The sequence below is a fragment of the Anopheles gambiae genome, chromosome X (assembly GCF_943734735.2).
Source record: "Anopheles gambiae chromosome X, idAnoGambNW_F1_1, whole genome shotgun sequence".
Taxonomy (NCBI): Eukaryota; Metazoa; Arthropoda; class Insecta; order Diptera; family Culicidae; genus Anopheles; species Anopheles gambiae.
The window spans coordinates 18,803,866-18,823,865 of NC_064600.1; the positions used below are offsets into that span (position 1 = coordinate 18,803,866).

Genomic DNA, 20,000 nt, shown 5'->3' on the forward strand with positions numbered 1-20,000 from the left:
GGGAGGCGGGGTGCGTGGAGGGGGGGGAGGGGGCTCATTGTTGCCTACCCTCATGGGTTGGTTTTTGGCGGTTTTGGCAGCATGCTTTTACAACAAACCAGGGACCTTCGGACAAGGGAGGAAGGCGTTTGCCACAGTTCCTTCCTTCAGCATGTGTGTGTGTGTGTGTGCGCGCGTGTTTGTTGTCTGTTCGCTTTATCGCTTCGACGCACCTCAGCATCGCTTGGGAAACCCCTTTTTGCTGGATTAGCTTCAACTGAGCGCCCGGCCAAATCCATAATCAGCAAACACACAAGGGAGCGTCTTCCGCCTGTCCACTCACACTCGGCACGAGTGGGGAACTCGGTCACGAGTTCTATCTGGGCACAAATTTGCCTAATCTTTGGTAGTTTTTTTGTTGTTGCCGTTGTCTGCTAAATTTTCATTTGTGTGTGTTATTTTTTCTTTGTTTTTACTACTGTTGTCAAATTGAGAATTGGGGAGACTCCCTATGGCCACGTGCTGCTTGCCATGTTGGTGTGATATTATTTTTTGGAGAATATACAACAAAAAAACCAGACAGTGGAGTGCCTTCCGGATCTGGTTACATCCCTGATTTGTTCAGCGGACAATATGCCTTCTAGAGCAAAGGCTCGGAATCTCCAAAATTGCCTATTAGTTGCGGGCAGATCTTGGCTTTACTTTCTACGTCCGAATCGACGACAGATTGTAGCAGCCGAGAAGCGAAAACACAAACCTGCCACCAACAGACATCAAAGAAGCAACGCGTTGGGGAAGCGGAAGAGAGCTCCCAAGAAGCGTTCAGCTCCATTCAGTTGATCTAGACCAGCGTCTAGAGCAGCAAAAGGCGAAACATGCGGCGATTCGATTTAATCTAATCGTTTGTTCCCGATTAAACTGAACTGCCATTAAAAGCAATATAAAAGCTACCGCTGGGGGGAAAGTTATGGAACACACGAAGTGGGGAAGCTAACAACTAAAACGCTCTATTTAGACCGTGTTATGTGTGTGTGTGTGTTTTTTTACCGATGGGAGCGCCTTTTATAGCGTTAATCCAAGATGTCGGGGAAATAGTGTGGTTGTCCTGGCACTTCGGCTTCGGTGATCTTTTCCCGGCCAGAGATTGGCGTGTGAGCCATCTTTAAGCTGGCACTGCACGTGTGCACAACCTGTCATCGTCTATTGAATGCGAGGAAATTGAGAACGGCTTCCGAAAAGAAAATGGAAACCATCCCGTTAGGTTTTGCCCAATCGCGATATGTGCGCACATCTGCCGTTGCTTCTGTACGAGGGATGGTTAAGATGAGATTACAAACTAGGTGTTTGTGTGTGTTTGTGTGTGTGTGTGTGTTTGTGTGTGTGTGTGTGTGTGTGTGTGTGTGTGTGTGTATGTGTATGTATGCTGTATGTCGTCGGAAGATACAACGACGAATTTTCTGCCTTCTGCAACCACCCCCCACTGCCACCCACCCAGCCCTCCTCTTGTTAGTACATCACCCCCTGAGGAAGCCATCTTGGCTTTGGATCATTCTTCACACACTTCTTGCATGTGAGGCAGGAGCGCGATGTGGCACCTGAAAGACACGCTTTTCAGGTTATGTTTGTCTTGGGGGGAAGCACACACACACCGGCATCCTGGCTAATCTATCTTCGGTACAACCAGAAATGTGAAATGTTGTTTGCCAAACAAGCGCGGCACCGCACCTGGAATGGCGGAAGCTACCGTTTGCAGACTGACGACGACTGCCAGGTGTCTCACCAATACTGCGAAGCTTTTACAGGTCGTGTGTGCGATCGGCGGCGATGAAAGAGAGTATGCTGATTACAGTGACCACCGTCACTACTACACGGGTACCCGTAGTCAGATACGTCTGTCGTATAGCGCCCCAGACAGGTCAGACACTACGTTGGGCTTGGGCAAACAGGAGCACTGTTGGTCGAATAGAAGTCAATGACACACATACACACATTAATCGGCTCTCGTGCACGATATACCACGTAATAGGGAGCGAAGGCGAAGGAGAAAGTCTGAATGTTAACGAGGGGGATTCGGCTAGAAATTCATGCTCGATTGAAAAGGTGTCGAATTAGAGCGCCTAATCCAGGCAGCAGTCAAGACACTGCCAAGACTTTGGGATTTTGCAATAATGCCGTTAGTGGCTAGCATCTGAAACGCAACGTACTAGCATGAATAAGTGAAGTTTAAAATGTTCGGAGTACATCGAAATTGCCACACACAAAAAGAACAAAGAATGCAGATCCTACGTAATAGGAATATCCCACCTCCAATGCAAACATGACACGTGTGTGTTTGTATCCTTCGGGAAAAGAAAGCGCGTTTATAAGGAGGCCGCATCATCCGGACAATTGTTGACGAGGCAAGGGGTGGGGGGGGGGAGGAGTATGGAGAGAGACGGGAAGGGAGGTCAACAACAAAAACAACAACAAACAGCGACCTTTTGTGTCTGTTGCCAGCATTCAGCGCCACACGGCGGACCACAATGTACAACGGAGCGAAAATAATGCATAAAATATAAAGGACTCTCGTGTCGTCTCATTGTGTGTGTGTGTGTGTGTGTGTGTGTGTGTGTGTGTGTGTGTGTGTACATATCCCACAAACCCAATGTACTTGTGTGCCTCAAACTCGCGGTGTCGAAGACATTGCCTCCCCCCACCCCCGCCCTTCCCTTTGGGATGTGCGCCTGTGTACTATGCAACTCCGCACAATGGAACTGGCAGTGTTGTAACATTCTCCCGCCGTCCCTGGAGTGTCCTTTCGTGCCAACGTGCACAATGAAAGTTTTGTTTGCCTTTTTCCCCCGCTGCTATCGCTACCGTCACCAGTGTCTAAATAAAAATGTCCAGAGAGCAAATAACGAACCCTGAAGATGCGGTGCTGGTTGGCGTTCGTTGTGCTTGTTTAATTTCTGAATTGGTAGTGCGACTTCAAACCACATAAAACGAAACAACAGCCAACAAAAAAGGCTGCAACAATTTGAAAAGAGTGCAAATAATACTACCGTTCGAAACGCAACCTTCGCTTAATTCATTCAGCACGGACACGATTGTGTGACAGCCGGCCGCGTCCCAACCCTGAAGGGGGTAGGGGTTGCCACAATTTTCGATATTTTTTACTGCTGCTGCTGCTCCCTTCCATACTTGCTGTGCCGAGACATTCGGGCAAGACACCGAGCAAGGACTAAGAGTTGAGAGCCCCGTGAAGTCCTGCTGAAACAGATTATTCCCGTTCGTGCTTCGGTATCCATTATGCCATAAATTCTGTGCGCACACTGCACACACAGACACGCTGGTGCGCCGCTTGGTCCACTTAGCGACACAACTCTTCACGGCACCCTTTTTTGGTGAAAAATCCGTTCCAAATGAACAGCGCACACACGACCCACCAGCACCGAGCGGGCGAGGAGCTTGCTCGAGTACTTTAATCGGTCACCGCTTGAAAGGGTACATGTCGAAGATGGGCAGGGGTGAGGGTGCACAAACCCAGTGCGAGCTCTGGTCTCTGTGTGTCTCAACGACACAATGTCTCCTTCTCCCCTGCCCTGTCCCTGTTAGTGGGCTGAAGATGAATGAACTCTTGTGCCATGATGCATTCAGTGCATACAGTAATCGATGTGTCGGTGTGCGTGTGTGTGTTTGTGTGTTGCACTTACGGTAAAGAAATATCGACCGGGTCCGCTCTGCATTCAAAGCAGCCGCTGCCCGACGTTGCCGACGACAGGCAGCAAACGAAACGAAAAAAAGAGAAAGAAAAAAAACCTGAAAACATTCTTAAAACGTGCCGGTGGAGTGTGGCGCAGACTGTGTGCGAACTGAGCTTGCACACGATGTTTCTGCAAAGTAACGAACTGTGCGATTTTTGTGCTCCAGATAGGTATAATATCGGTTAACGGTGAGATGGTGTTTTCACCTCGCAAACGAGCAAGAGACAGGAGGGTTGAGGCTTTTCTGTTGAAGAAGCTTGAAGATGCTAAAACGCTTTTAAAACCGCCGCCGCCGCTCTGAATACCTTTCCTCTCGTTTCGTTTCTCTGTTGCTTCTGCTTTCTTTTGTGTGTTGCTTGTACGCTTGCTACGCTCACCGTTGTGCCACTCGACCGAGTGTGGTGTTTTAGTCCCTGTGACTATCTATCGCAATGTACAGAGCGAGCGTAATGGCGGCTCGGGAGGGGGGGGGGGCGCGATGTGCTTTATTTTTGTGTTAGTTGCACACCCCCTGCGAAGCCTGTAACGAAATACCGATGGGCAGCCCAGCCATGACAGCCGCAAAATGCACTGTCACTTTTGGCTTATATATTGCTGTGGAATGTTTCCCCTACGCAGCAACACAACTTGCCTGCGAGTGAGGGAAGGGTGGGTGAGGGGTGATGGTGTGTGTGTGTGTGTGTGTGTGTGTGTGTGTGTGTGGCTTTTGGACGCAGCAAAAGTGTGCTCTCGCAGCCATCCCGTGTTTCGAGCTGTGGCCGCACATACATATTTTGTTTCGCTTTGTTTGGTTTTCGCTGTTGGGACGCTCCGGCAGGGGCGCTCCCCACAAAGGATGATCTTTCACGTCACACCAGAGAGTGTGCGGTTTCGATAGTCTCCGAAAGATGCTGGGAACAAAACCAAAAACAAAAAACAAAACAAAAAACCGAAACAAAGCTAGAAGAATCTCTCCAAAAGCGACTCCCAGCTGCAGGGTAGCTTAGGCAGAAACGATATAATCTGACGATGACAAGCTTCCCGCGTACCCGTACCGCATCGCTGCTTAGGCAAATGAATGTGTTTCGTGCTCGCTTCGATCGTTCCACGTGTGTTGGTTTGCGTATGTGGGTGCGAGCGTGTCTCCCATCTGCTTCCCACGGCTGGACAGTGTCACACCCCGATTGCATCATCAGGCGGGGTCCGTTTTTGCGAAGCGGCATGAGTGGCTTCTGGCATGAGTGCGAACCACACCGAAAGATGTGGCGCTGTTCAAGATTTGCGGGAAGATTCCACCGCTCCGATGTGTGGTCATTGCCGACAGCAGTCGTGCATTGTGCAAAGATTGAACAAGCCGGCGTGAAGCATTATCGGTGCCGCTGGTAACTAATTGTTGCTGATCGCCTGTGGGGCTTTCTTGGTGGCAAAAACCATCAAAAACCTCCTGAAGCGGGAAGTTACGTTACCTCTTACTGTGTGTGTGTATGTGTGTGTGATTGTATTCTCTCTCATTATCATTGCTTCTTTATACCTTTCGGCCACTTCAGCTCGAAATTGGCATCATGGTTGTCGTCTGCTAGAGGGAAGGGAGAACAAAAAAAAAAACAGATGCAACACATAAACTAGCCGTCAGCTGCAGGCAGGTTGGGATTTTTTGTTTCGTGTGTGCGTGTGCGACCAGAAGCTGCGTTTGCACAGGACGGTTTGGTAGGATTACATTTTGCTAACGCACACACATACACGCAGATACATATGCAAGAAACTACCGAGCAAAATGTCATAAAACCTGTGAAGAGCGCTCGAAGCGAGCTTTCCACTTCGAAGCTCTGCTCTGGCGCGCTGCGGTAAGCAGGTTTGCTGTGTCTTGTTGCTGCTGGCAGCCACTGCCGCCCGACACCGTGCGCAACTATATTTAATTAAATTTCCTGTAAAATGTACAGTTTGTGCTTTTAGGGCAGGAAGGTATGCTTGTTACCCGTTCTCTTTCTTTTTCTTCCTTAATTCTTGCTCTTATAATGATGTAGGCGATCATCTAGCACGCGGAGACATCCCCACACTGTATCGTTTGGGTGTGAAGGATAATTTTGAACTTTGTTAACGAAAACAATTCAACAACACCACGAACCTCCCAACAAACGTGCAGTGTAAACTCGCTTTTTTCTCTCCGTAAGCTCGGTGGCATGTTAAAAAAGCGTCTCCAACAACCACAGTATGTCCTTAAACGAATGATACATTTTTGGTAGAATAAGTTAAGGCATTAAATGGTACAGAAATCGGTCGACGCCGATCACAGTGTTTGTGTGTGTGTGTGTGTGTGTGTGTGTGTGTGTGTGTGTGTGTAGGCGAGAGAGTTCTTCATTACGTTTCTCCGGACACTGTCCCTGGCAGCCGGATTTCGAAAGCTTTTCCGGCTCGTTTAGGCGGCAAAGCAGGAAAGCAACGAAAAAAATTGCTGATTCTTTTAGAAAACACACACTCAGATACACACAAACACACACACATAGACACATACCAAATCCCTGGCCAAGTCTTCGGCCATAATGTTTAACTTCGCTTGCCAACAGGACAGCGATTGTCGTCCACGCCGTCTTCAGTGTGCTGTTCTGTTTGGCTTTGTCTCTCCTTCTCTCCCTGTTGTAAGTGTATGTGTGTATCTATCTATACGTGTGTGTGTGATGGGAAATGACGACGAGAAGGACGAAATCTAATTAAAAGCAACGGATACACTTGTCTTTTTTTTATTTTCCTTCCCTTTCTCGTCTCTTGGTTGCACTACTTTTCAGACTTTCGCAGCGAGCCCTTCCCGACAGTGAGATTAATTTTTGGCCCTGGTGGAATATTGTGGATTTTATTTCCCCTCCCGAAAGGAAACAAACCCTCTCCCTCCTTTTCCACCTACCTTTCTCGAGGTAGTGCTCCCCACGAGGAGGGAAAGGACCGTTTCCGTGTTTATTTGAATTTTGGCGGCACGCTCGTTACCGGGAGATGGAATGGTGCTATTCGTGCTTAGCGCGTTAGTGGCACTAACAGTTCGCCGATGTGATTCGCCCGAGACATGCGAATTTTCGGCCGGACGTAGCAGACATCGATTTTTTATTTTTATTTTTTTTTTTTGTTTCGCCCCCAAGTAGAAGTGTCCCGCAGCGTTATCGTGAAGCACTCGAGAAATCGACGTGACATCCGATTAGCATCGTTCGCTCGTCCGCACACAGCAGTGCGCTGATAATTAGGGTGTCGAGATAAATTAGATTCTTCGCCCGGGGCCAGCAGGGTCGCGTTTCTTTGCCTTCAAACCGCATTAAAACTCTGTGTGCGTGTATATATGTATATTTTTGTGCGTGAGTGTGTGTATGTATATGTGTGTGTTAGCCGTGTCTGGCTTCAAAAGTTGAAACTCCCAAGCTCAGCATTTTTTTTTTTAAGGTCGAGAAGAGTCGATTAAAAATGGATGATTATTTAATCCGGTTCGAAGGGCCAAATTGTTCTAGCGAGCCCGAACAAATGTCACAAAAGGCATTCAGGTCTTTAAGGGGGAGGAGATTTCCGGGGACCACGTGGCGCAGCCTAGGGATGCTATGTCAAGGTTTCATTTCGTAGAAGCGTTTCCTTATTTTACCACGACCACCCTTTCAGCTTACCCTTGGCCACGTCGCAATTTTCTCGCTTTATTTGCCACTCTGAAGTATTGAGCATTTGTTCGTTGTTCGCGCTGGCAAATTAATCAACCACAAAACCCCCGGGGTGGTATGAATTTTGAATTGACACAAGCGAAACGGTCCCAATATTCCAGCACCCCCATCGAAAGCACTAGGGTTTGGCCAATGGTTTTGTCACCTTCGACCGATTCGGCTAACCATCTGAGACATAATTTCGCTTTGAATAATAAACGCGTGCACCACTTGGCTCGCCCGCAAAACCGGTATCTCTTCCGGTTTTAAGTGGTTTAGAGAGAGAGAGTGTGTGTGTGAGAGAGGTAGGCAGGATAGCGAAAGGTGGTGGGCGAGAACGAGGGAGCGGGTATTCTCCATTTCTGGATTCCAGAGGTCGATCCAAATCAGATTACCCGAAACAGGGCCGAATATTTGTTAGCTGTTCAATAGACCGTCGGCTCGCCTATTACTTACGAACCATTCATTCCAGTTAATGGTGTAGAAACGTGACATTTCGTGTGACAGTGTTTGCTGCGGTCGTGCTGTGGAGCAGTTTTTATCTGCATTTCCGGTTTCCCTTTCCCTTTCCGGCTCGCTCGGGTAGCATTTTTCAATTATTGCAAATTGCCAACTTGATAGAATATTTAGTGAACCGAGGTCCAAAGGACCAAATAATGATTGTGTTAGAAATCTAGCGCACTTTAACATTTACTTTAACTTTTGCTAAAATGTGACAGTTTTTAAATGCCAGAAGATGAAGCATTTGACAGGATCACTCAATTCTTCTTCATAAATTGATTACGAACAGACCCAAACATCAGACTGTGAGCTCTTCTCCTTTGCGACACAAGAATAATCCAACAACCGATGATAAAGAACGGTGTAAGACATCCAGGCTGGCAGGCCTTATCGACATTCTCACGCTACTGATCCCTTCTTGTTTGCAATTGTACCCATTGGCATCCCACCGATATCGCTATAATTCACTCCGCACTCAGCATCGATGCGAGGCGACAGGGCAGACGGCTAGCACAGAGCGGGCGGAGCAGATAATTCGCTTCGCAAATGAAATGCAATTGAATTTTCATAAATTACATCACATTATCGACGATTCTCTTGTCTGCTAGGCGGGCCTGCCTGCTGCTTGTAAGAACAGGAGCCATCCACTTGCCCGGGCAAACCTAACCATACCCATCCACCGAACTTCCTTTGCCATCAGCGTGTGTGTTGCTACACACAGACAGAGACACATGCCGGCACCCTAAAAAGAGCTGTGGACGGTTGGGACCCCACCTTCCAGGACGATTGTCGAGCCGAGTCGTGTCGATTGAAACCGATACCGGAGCATCAGCCGAGCCCGGCCCACAGCCGTACCCGGAGTGTGTAAATAATTGTACGACTAATTAGCGTTAATAGCAGTGCCATTCGACAAATTTGACATTTGCCCCTTGGGTGCCATTAGGCGTGCGGTGGCGGCGACGTCAAGACACTCGAAATTCTAGCCGGAATGGACCAGAGTACCATTTCCGCGAAACATGCTGAAGGGAAGATCGCACCCCCGCAAAATGATTCCCCGTTACTTCCGAGGCTGTTCCAGCACCGACGCTCCATCCCGCGGGTCGATGGTTTATCGGAATGTTATTGGTTTTTGAATCCGTGCAATCAGTGTATGGGTGTTGTGCTGTCGAGTGGGGATTTTGAAATGAGGTGAAAAAATGGACAGTGAAAGCCGAACAAAAAAAAAAATAATAATAAAGGCAGGAAGTTCGCAACCTCGCACCCCGGCATAAAAGCGCTTATTACATTATTAAAACCTACGGGTATACAAATCCCCACCGTAGCTAGTAGTTTGGGAGCGTATGCGAACCGGCCACCACCAACCTATGCTTTCCCATGGTGAAGTGCACTCGGGCAGAGGGGGTGGTGGTGGTAAACGCTTTGACCTGAATATTGATCCCTGGGACCCCGGGTGCAATCCCGGAGTAAATGGGGATTTGTAAAATAACGATCGAACGAGTAATATGCCTCGGTTGGGGTTGTGTGTATGTTTTTTTTCTCTTCATTCTGTTGTTGTTGTTGATGTTGTTGTTGAACGGCTTCACCAGTCCGTTTAAATTATTTAACCGCAGCAGGATTTGTGCGCACCACATGTACACGACCGTGTAAAGCACTCTCCCTTCTTCCCCATGCACATGGCAATTTCGGTTTTTCTTTTCCCACCCGCTTTCTACACTTCTTTTGGCAAACTGTCAAGGTTTGGGCACTATTTTACTGCCGTTTCCTTCGGAACTGGCGGCGGTGTGGAGATTGGCCGGAGAAGGGGGCGTTTTCCGGAAAGCGCCAGCCCTTTATGGGGTCCTGCTCGCTCCCATTTGGTTCGCTTCGGAAGCGAGATAACGCGGTGGCCTCGGAAATTCGTTCCGTACAGGGGCAATCATTGATCCGCAATCCGGCACCTGCCGCTGACCTGGGTAGATAATCAACATGGGAAGCACACGGGTAGGGTGAAGTCGATGTCTCGGGCCGAGATAAGAATGAAAAAAAAATCGCAGAGCAGCAGGAAGCGAGGCACAACAAACTCTTTTGACATTCCCTTTTCGCTGCCCTTATACTCTCAAAACAGTCTAAATCACAATCCCGCATCGTTCTTTCTCTCTCTTCTTTTTCTTTCTCTCTTTTTTCTCTCTCTTTCTCTTTCTCTCTCTTAGAGCATTGTTGACCGTTTTCTTCTTGCATTCTTCATTCCGTGTGGCTATGGCTACCACTGCCAAGAAGCTGGCTGGCTCCAAAGCTATTCGTATATTTATATATATATATATATATATATATATATATATATATATATATATATATATATATATATATATATATATATGTGTGTGCCAAAATGTGTGTGTGTGTATGCAACTGCCTGTACAAACCGGGAGACCAGCACACATTTTACGGCCGTTCGCATCTTGGCAGCTTCTCGCGACCTGGGCGAAACCGGATGTCAGGTTAGACTACCGTACCAGGCACCGCGTCTGGCGCCATTCGTGCGCCACACTGCAGCTACCTGGGGCCCTCGAGAACCCCCGAGATGGGCTGAGAAGATTAGTCCGTGGCGATTAATAAAGACGAGCGAGCCGCAATCACGACCAGAACGTTCCGGCTGCAGATGATTTTGACTGTGTGTGTGTTTTGTTTTGTGGCTATGCATGTGTGTGCGCAATAAGATAACACTTGGAAAGGCTGAACTGTGTGTGGCATGTGTTACTCATTGGCGGTGCTCGGGAAGGAAGCAGAGCGCATAAAGGCACGCAACACGTTTTGCATAAATTGATGAATACGTGTATGATGTTTGTTTCTTCAATAAGTAAGGTATTCAGATATCGAGAAACGGGCGAGGGACACCATCGCCTTTGATACGACAGTAATTTGCATACTTTTAAGCTCTCCACAATCTGAAGATAACGCAGGCTAATGGTAGCAGGAGACAGCAGCATGCAATTATCCCATTTGTTATTTTTATAGTGTTGATGATTGGCTGAAACAAAAAGCATCGTTTTACATACAATCAAGTACCGAAGAAGATGCGATAATTACCGGAAATGTTATTATATCATTAACACCATTGGATATAGCTGGCAATATCATGTATCAAAGTATGCTATGTTTGTGTAACCACCAAACGTAATGCTGGCAGCTTACCTTTTTTCTAGCAACATACAATCAGTGCTGCAAAATGTCATGAGCATCACGAGATATTCACCAACGAAAACAATGAACATATCCGTGGTAGCTTGATGCTCATTGCTGATACTCAATGAAAGTGCGTCATGACATGTCGAACACGACATGCGAGTGCTTGATCTGTCAAACGCGATACTCTGATTCACAAGCTGAGCTTAATGCCGTCACGAGCATAATCATGATTTTTTCTGGCTACGAAAATTGCTACCAAATGCCACTGTTTCAGTCACCAACACTCATGACTGAAATGACACTCAAATCAGCTCAAGTACACAACTGAGATGATCAGAGGTGAGACTCAAATAGTTGGTGATCCAATCACATGCTTGGTGACATTTTTTGTAGCACCCAACTCTTGATCACTCACTTGGTCACAACATTTTCGCCCTATGATAATCACGACATTCTTGGAATATACTTGGTGGGTGGTCCCAAGCATCAAAATGAAGCATCTTTCTCGCTCTGTCTGGTTTGATGGTGTGTCGGGTTGTGTGTGGGAGTGTGTTGGGAATTTCGTTAAAAAAAGGAACGGAACGGAACTAGTTCATTTTTCAAAAAGAACGGAACTTGAACCTGGGGTGCAAAAGAACCGACCCAGAGCTTAGAAGCCAAACTATCTTCCGGGAGGGGGGGGGGGGGGGGGTTTCGTATCTGACACCAAATGTAGATGGGTACAACCTATGCCCAGTAAGCTGTAACAGCTGTGCTAATATAAAGCATGCATTTATTATCTAGCATTTTTTAAACTTTTTAGATGCGACGACCATTTTCGGTTCCTGTACCACTAATAGGCTTGGCTATCAATATCTTATTAAATGCCCATAGCAGGATAATCATCCCAGCGTATGGGGGCACGATCCATTCGAGGCTTTTACCCATGCCGATGTTATTGAGTGCTACGAGTTGACGATTGTATCACGAGATTGACTAATTATTTGAATTTCATTTACTATTTAAAACAAATAGTTTACAAGATCACGGCACTCACACGGTTGTCGAATGGAACAGAATGCTTCAAATCGAATGGCCAAATATTGGAATCATGCCGAGAGCCAAGATCATGTGGACATCGTGGCATTAAAAATTAATACATTTTATTTTTCGTTGTTCATACTCGCATATTATAATACATCTTTTCCAACCCGTTCTGCCATATGTGTACAGATTTAAATTTTATAATAGTTATTTGTCTAGTTAAGACAAACTAAATTATAACAAAAAGGATAATGGATGTTACAAATTGCACCATAATACCAAATGCAACACCATTTTTGGTTTCGCTTATCACGATTTTTATAAACGATACGCGACGAAGTGCGATGAATATTTCTGTGAGCATGGGAGAGTACACAGGCAACACATACTGTGTGCGAGAAAGAGTGAACAGTTATCTTGCATGCAGCAAGCAACAGCCGGACAAAGCCGGTTTTTTCAAAGAACGGAACGCACGAACGATAGCACCTTGCTAACAATATTGAAGCGGCAAAGACCGGAACGGAACGGAGTGAACGGAAAGAACGAATTGAACGGAACGGAATGAACGGAAAGAACGGAATGAACGGAAAGAACGAAATGAACGGAACGGAACGGAATGATCGGAACGGAATGAACGGAATGAACGGAACGGAACGAAATGAACGGAAAGAACGGAATGAACGAAACGGAACGGAATGAACGGAAAGAACGGAAAGAACGGAATGAACGGAACGGAACGATTTTGTATAAAGGATCGGAACGGAACGGCCTACATAAAGAACAGAACTTTTTTACTAGGTTCGGACCGGAACGGCCAACACTAGTCGGGTCAACCAGAGCAAGAAACCATGCTCATTTTGTTTTTTGGAACCTCTCGCACGCATCGCATATATCCCATGACTATCGCGATGATCATCGACTGAAAATGTCACGTCCAAGTGATTGAACAAGAGCTGGTTGCACACAATGTCACCAAGCATGTCATGGTGGCACCAACTGGTTGAGGCTCACCTCTGATCATCACAGTAGAGCTCGTGACGCTGACAATATTTTATTTCAGCTGGAATTTGTCATGACTATATTAGTGACATTTTGCAGAACTGATCACAGTAAAACAAGTCATGATATAGTGACTGACCAAGGGTTGGTCACACACAATGTCACCAAGCATGCATTGGTCACATCAATCGTTTTGAGTATCACCTCTGATCATCGCAGTAGCGCTCGTGACGCTGATATAGATTTTTGTTTCAGCCGGACTATGTGAAGACTATGTTAGTAACATTTTTCAGAACTGATCAAAGTAAAAAAAAAGTCATGACTTAGTGACTGTGCAAGCGTTGGTCGCAAAAATATCACAAAGCATTCATTGGTAACACCAATCGGTCACACCCACCTCTGATTATCACAAATGACTATTTGACGTTGACATGGATTTTGTTTCAGTCAGATTTTTTTATGACATTGACAGTGACATTTTGCAGCACTGCATGCAATTCCCTTCACCGACGGTATGTTGTGGGTTTCCAAAATGGCAAAACGTTTTCATTACGATAACTAAAATAAATATCAACTTTTGCCACACACAGTAGAGGCCTTAGGCATTCATCCAGCGGTCAATTATACACTTACAGAACTTTTCATTCGAATCAAAATAACACATCCTCCGCCTCTTACACTCACTCCGCATGCTCAACCGTATGTATGCAGTTCGCCAAACGGTTGCGTCTGCAACACGTATTTCAAATTCGATCATTTTATGAATTTCTCAAACCGAGCGCGCGCGCATATTCCGCTGCATACTGTCCGTTTGCAAAGCAATCGCAACGTTTCGCGAGCAATCAATACATAGGGATAGGATATTCATTTTGGACACCGTTTCAATGCAAAGGTGGTGAAATATTCAAGCGCACCCGATGCGAATCGCACGTGAAACGGGTGAGCAAATAGTGTAGCATTTCCAGTTACCCCACCGTGCTCGCTACACGTGCTCTGCCGTCTCGTTCTGTGTTTAATTTCAAACAATAGTGCGCCTTGCTAGCCATTGTGCTCTCCCTGTATGACACGCTCCCGGGTTCACGTCTTGCGTGTGCCGTATGACGTCTTGTGTAACTCGCTCAATGTCGAATGGTGTGGGCTGCGCCACCGATCTCCGGTAATGAGATGCTCGAGCGATGTGAAAATCGGGAAAACTATCTGAATGATTCACAATATTAATCACGAAGCCGTTTCGTGCAGCCGCGGCACCGGCATGAAGAATTCAACCAGGGCAGCCTCGGCGGTATGCGAGTAGTCGACGCGGCATATTACGCTTGCCTAACAATGCGCACTGTACCATCCGGCAGCTGCTTCCGTTCGCCGTTTCGTAGTGAACAGCGGGAGCCGACCGGCGGGAAGGAGGCACGAACAACACATCGAAACAGTCAATGGCATTCTTTTTACACTCATTTTGATTTGCCCTACTCCTCACCATTTATACACACACTCTCAAACTCACATACACGCCGAGTAAGTCGAATGCTGTGCAGGCAAAGGACAAAGTCAAGCCATTTTTCCTGCCTGTCGACTGCGCCTTTGATCATGTCTCAGAGTGCATGTGTGTGAGTATGTGTGTGTATGCTATTGCGGATAGAAGAGCCGGGAAAATGTTACCACTGCTAATGGAGATAAAGGACAGCATCCTCATACACACTGACACACACACACACAAAGCCTGATTGAAGATGACGTGATGACTGAACTAGGGCAGGCTAGCTCGGATGCACAGCTGGGCATCTGTGGGATGGTGGCCGCTTATCGCAACATCAAGGGCGGCCACATCAACGCTGATAAGCTTGACGCTGGGCAGACCCGAAATACTGCGACAGAAGTATCTCAGCTCGCATAGGCGAGAGTGTCTAAAAGTTCTAGCCGCAGCGCCATTCCTCCCCCCCCTCCCCCCGACTCCCGATTATGCGATCAGGCCAGGCCAACTAAATATTTCTCGGGGCACATTCGTGGCGCATCCCGGCCGGGCGTTCGTGGTTATTTTATTTTTCTTTCTTTATCGCGGGCAAAGTTTAACAATCAAACCCGGCTGGTGCCACCATCACCACCAAATGCGAGTGACAATCGTGCGAGCCAAAAAGGGCTATAGCTAGGTTGGCCATTAATTTATTTCCATCCTGCCCGCGCACTGCTGCCGATGGAGCAGCAAACCGTGGACGCCTTGGTGTAACCTATTTTGGTTTGTTTTTTTCTTCCTCGCCCTGTTCTCGTCGCTCTCTGCTCCTATTATCGCCCGCCCGTAGATCCAACACACTACTGGCTGCGGAACGGACGCATGATTGAGTTTGACAGAACAGAACTTTCTCCCGTCCCGAAAACGAATCTCGAAAGGGGAAAAGCGTTGGCACAGAAAAAAAGGGGTGGATATGGCCTCTGGAATGCGTTCATAAAAATGATAGCTCATTGAAATTTAGCGACGGGAGTTGGTGCACATTTTCCCGCATCGAGAGCCATTCTCCCAACGAGGATCTCCTCCACTACTCCTTGACCTTCACTCCCACGGGCATTCCAACATACGAGTGAAGCACAGGCACCGAAAAATCCGAGCGTCCGTGTTATGTTCTTCTTTCCACTCCAAAGTGACTGAAAGTATGCAATTCTCTCGTTCGTTTTGCTTGTTAATATTGTTGCAACTATTATTTGTTACGTCTTCCACTTCCAGTAGAGCGGCAGTCCACAAAGTATCAAATTAGCAACATTTACCACCGGGCACCATTTTCGCTGATTTCAGCCGATGGGCTGACAAAAGGCCTCTTCATAGAGGAGGAGAAAGTGAAAGAGGTAGAGAAATAGAGAGAAAGAGAGAAAGAAAGAGAGAAAGAGAGAGAGAGAGAGAACTTGCTAAGGATGCAAAAGAGTAAAGTAAGCATACACATACATAAAACATTAAAAAGGCACACTGGGAATGATTGCAAGAATTTCCACACTCGACCCTCCCCACCCCGGTAGGGCAGGCGGCTGTTCCGGCAAGAGTGTAGCACACCATCGTCAGCCTCCCTTTTCGCCATCAATCGAAACGAATGCATTCCGTGGCGCATGGCACCCATCGCGCAATCGGTTGGATGGCGTGGCCTGGGAAGGAAACGTCGGCGTGGCTAGGCTGATGCAGCGAACCGGAGATGAAAATAACGTAACGTACACAAACACACACACACACACACACACACACACACACACACACAGACATACACATAAAAATGTGACGTATTCTTCCCAAGGCTGGCTCAACTCTTTCTGAGCCGGCAAAGCCCCATAATCAGTCTCGATTGCGAGAGCTAACTACCTATCGGGTGGTGGCGGAGCGGATGGTACTGAGAACCGGTTCCACGAACAAGCACATCATCAGCATAATGTAATCAGAACCGTAATCCCCTTCAGTGCAGAATGCTCTGCACGGTACCGCGCGATCTGTAAAATGCGCCGGGATGCGCTGCCGCTGCCGCTCGCTATCACAAACACGGCGCTAGGGCTCGTCGCGTTAGTTTCGCTGCTTTTTTCTGTTTTGCTTTTTTTTGCAGTTTTGTTGCTTTGTTTTTTTTCATCTCATTTCGCTACTACTTCCATTTCTCTCTCTCTCTCTCTCTCTCTCTCTCTCTCTCTCTCTCTTTCTCTCCCTCTCTTTGATTTTACTATTATTTGCTTTGGGGATGCTCGTTGTTTTGTAGTTCGCCAAATCCAGTTCATCAGTTTAGCGTCGTATACCACAGCGTTGTTGCCAATTTCGCTCGGCTCAATCGTGCTCCGACCGTCACTCACTCGAGCGACTAATTAATGCTCATTTTTCCTGGGCTAAGGCTGTTCTTATTGTGTTGGTTGTTGTTTCTCGGAGCACACGAGAGAGTTTTATTTATCGTTTCGGGGACCGTAGGGCGAGCATGAGGAATGAAATAAATTGTAGCTAAATCTAGACCGAAATCGAGACCTGCAGGTTTCGCTTGGTGCGGGCTTGCTGAGGGATGAAACACATTTCCCAAGCTGCCGCCAAGACTCTGCTCAGCCTGAAACGCTAATCCTTGCCACGATCGTCTGAGCGAAACAGTGTGAGCTAACAAGCAAAGCGTTTTGGTTTTTAGTACATTAGCTTAGTGCATTTGGTGTTAGATGGATTGAGCGCTCAATCACGTTAAGTAGCGTTTATTTTAAAGTCTGTTTTTTGTTCTTTGTCCGTTACAATTCTATTAAACAGCGTTAGACAGCAGAATCAGGAACACTGTACAAATCTCTACAAATGTTTTTTTTTATGGTTAATGTACTAGCGATTACACTTATTTTGTTCTGGTCTAGCCTTTAGCCATGCCCTTTTCTATTGTATTTTTTGCTTAAGTCGTCGTCTAATCATCTTAATGTGCTTGACCAAAGATTTAATTAATCTTACTTAGGTATGTATTATCGTTCCAGTTTTAGCACATCTCACTATTTTCAACTAATAACTTGTAAATCTGATTGTAATTTGTAAACATTGCGAGTAAGGATTTAAAGTATATTTAACTGAACAAGTACCATTAAGACTGCGCACTGACATCTCCTAACGAGCAAAACATAAGTCTTGTACAAATGTATGTTGTGCATGGGCAGACACTCTAGAACAAACTAGACAATCTACACCGCGACCCAAAACAGTTGAAGTTCGATTCTCACAAATGCTGTGCATATCTCAACTGACGCGTCCAATAGCTTTCAGGAATGTGTTTGTCATAAAATTGTATGTTCAATTTGTTGGTTCTCGATATCAAATATCTTTTAGTTTAATATTTTTGTAATCAACTGCATATTATTTTTTTGTGTTCAATTTCCCCTCGTGGCTGCATATTCCTATAGCGTCATCCATCAATTATGTAACACAAAAAATGCATAATTTTGACCATAGTGTAACAAACTGTACAATAGTGTGACGTTGGAAGACATCCCTCCCCTCAATCATTATGAATATCTGTGCCTCCTCCCATTTCAATGTTTTTTTTTATTGAACAAAATCAGATTTTTTATATTTCATTTATTTTTTTTTAATTGATTGCGCTATATTCAAAATTTTTGGATAGAAAAATGATAAAATAATATTATTTTTATATAAAGAAAAAGGTGTTCCATAGAGCAATCAAGTTCGAAGATATTGTGTTAATCCGATACTCAGCGCTGTTTGCAATGTTCTTGCATCATCATCAACAGAAGTGGATTTCATTTTCCTGGTTCTTCATAAATATATCCATGTGTCCAGAAATGTTTCTTTAGCTTTGGATTTTGTGTCGTCATCAAATTGATTAATGTATTTCATACATCATGTGATGCTTAGTATGTTACACATGTCTTATAAGTTACGAACAAAATTGGTACTATTTCGACGAAGTTTCGGCTGTATTTTCGATGTATCCATAACCAGTGCCGCAAAATGTCACTGTCAATGTCATACAAAAATCTGAATAAAACAAAATCCATTTCAACGTCACGTACTCAATTGTGATAATCATAGGTGAGGCACAAACAGTCGGTGTGTCTAATACATGCTTGGTGATATTTTAGTGATCAACGCTTGGTCAGTCACTTTGTCATGACTTGTTTTTTCTGTGATCAATTCTGCAAAATGTCACTGATCTAGTCATGATAAATTCCGACTGAACCAAATAATGTAAGCGTCACGACCTCTACTGTGATGATCAGAGGTGAGACTGTAACTATTGTTGCGACCATCACGTGTGGTGCATTGCATGTTTAGCATTAGTAAAGCCAGAAAGTATGCTTGTTTTTTTTTTGCTTGCGACCACACGCGAAGTATATTCCAAGAATGTCGTCAGAAGTACATTCCAAGAAACACCGACAGAAAATGTCGTGACCAAGTGAGTGACTAAGAGTTGGGTGCTAAACAGAATGTCACCAAGCATTTGATTGATCCACCAGCTGTTTGAGTCTTACCTCTGATCATCTCAGTTGTGTACGTGAGCTGATTTGATGCTTCGTTTCAGTCATCAGTGTTGGTGATTAAAACAGTGGCATTTGGCAGCACTGTTCACAACTAGAAAATATCATGATAATCCTTGCGCCGGCATTAAGCTCAGCTTGTCAGTCAGAGTATTGCGTTGGACTCAAGCACTCGCATGTCGCGTTCGGTATGTCATGACGCACTTTCATTGAGTATCAGCAATGAGCATCAAGGTACCATGGATATGTTCGTTGTTTTTGTTGGTTATTAACAAGTAATGCTCATGACATAATGCAGCACTCTCCATAACATTACGACCAATGATCAACTCTGACGAAAAAAGAGCTAACTGCATCAACTCCATCTCCAGTTTTTTTTTAACGAATTGGGTTTGAAAGGAATTGAATTGATATTCCACCTGTTTCCAGCGTTACAGTTAAATTTCGTACCTCTTGCGTCGCAAATCGCATGTCCCTGTCATCAAATACGTGCCTTTATATTCGAATACGTGCCACTGCGGTCGTCGCAGTAACGGAATGCAACGTCACTGCGACGATCCTTGAGTAAGTTTTTCTATCTCCTGCGTGATACATACATACATAGTGCATGTAAAAAGTAGCGATTTATTTTAAGCCGACTTTACCTCGAAGGTTGTAAAGTTACACCTAGGTTGTAAGGTAACGGTTGGTTGTAATTTAAAGTTATTACAAAAAAAAAAAACAAATCAAACATTTTACTCTGCGTTACGTAACACAAGTTTAGCTCCCCTGTCCCCAATGTAACAAATCTTAACATTTGACGAAATCTCCGCCCCTATTAGAGTTACGTAATTAATGGATGATGCCTATGTAGAAACAATTTTTTTCACAACAAAATATAAAAATTATTATATAACACAAGAAACCTATGACAGAGTGTTCACGCCTAGAGCGTGGCACAATCGTTACATATACTAGTGTTAGTGATAGGATTAGGATGAGA

The 20,000-nt window shown here is 45.5% G+C and overlaps 2 protein-coding genes across 7 annotated transcripts in view; both read right to left on the reverse strand.

Moving 5' to 3' along the window:
• LOC1270437 (fatty acid hydroxylase domain-containing protein 2) overlaps positions 1–20,000 on the reverse strand; it is a 428,943-nt gene that overhangs the window by 185,471 nt on the left and 223,472 nt on the right. The window lies entirely within an intron of this gene.
• LOC1270457 (neuronal acetylcholine receptor subunit alpha-7) overlaps positions 1–20,000 on the reverse strand; it is a 100,823-nt gene that overhangs the window by 74,636 nt on the left and 6,187 nt on the right. The window lies entirely within an intron of this gene.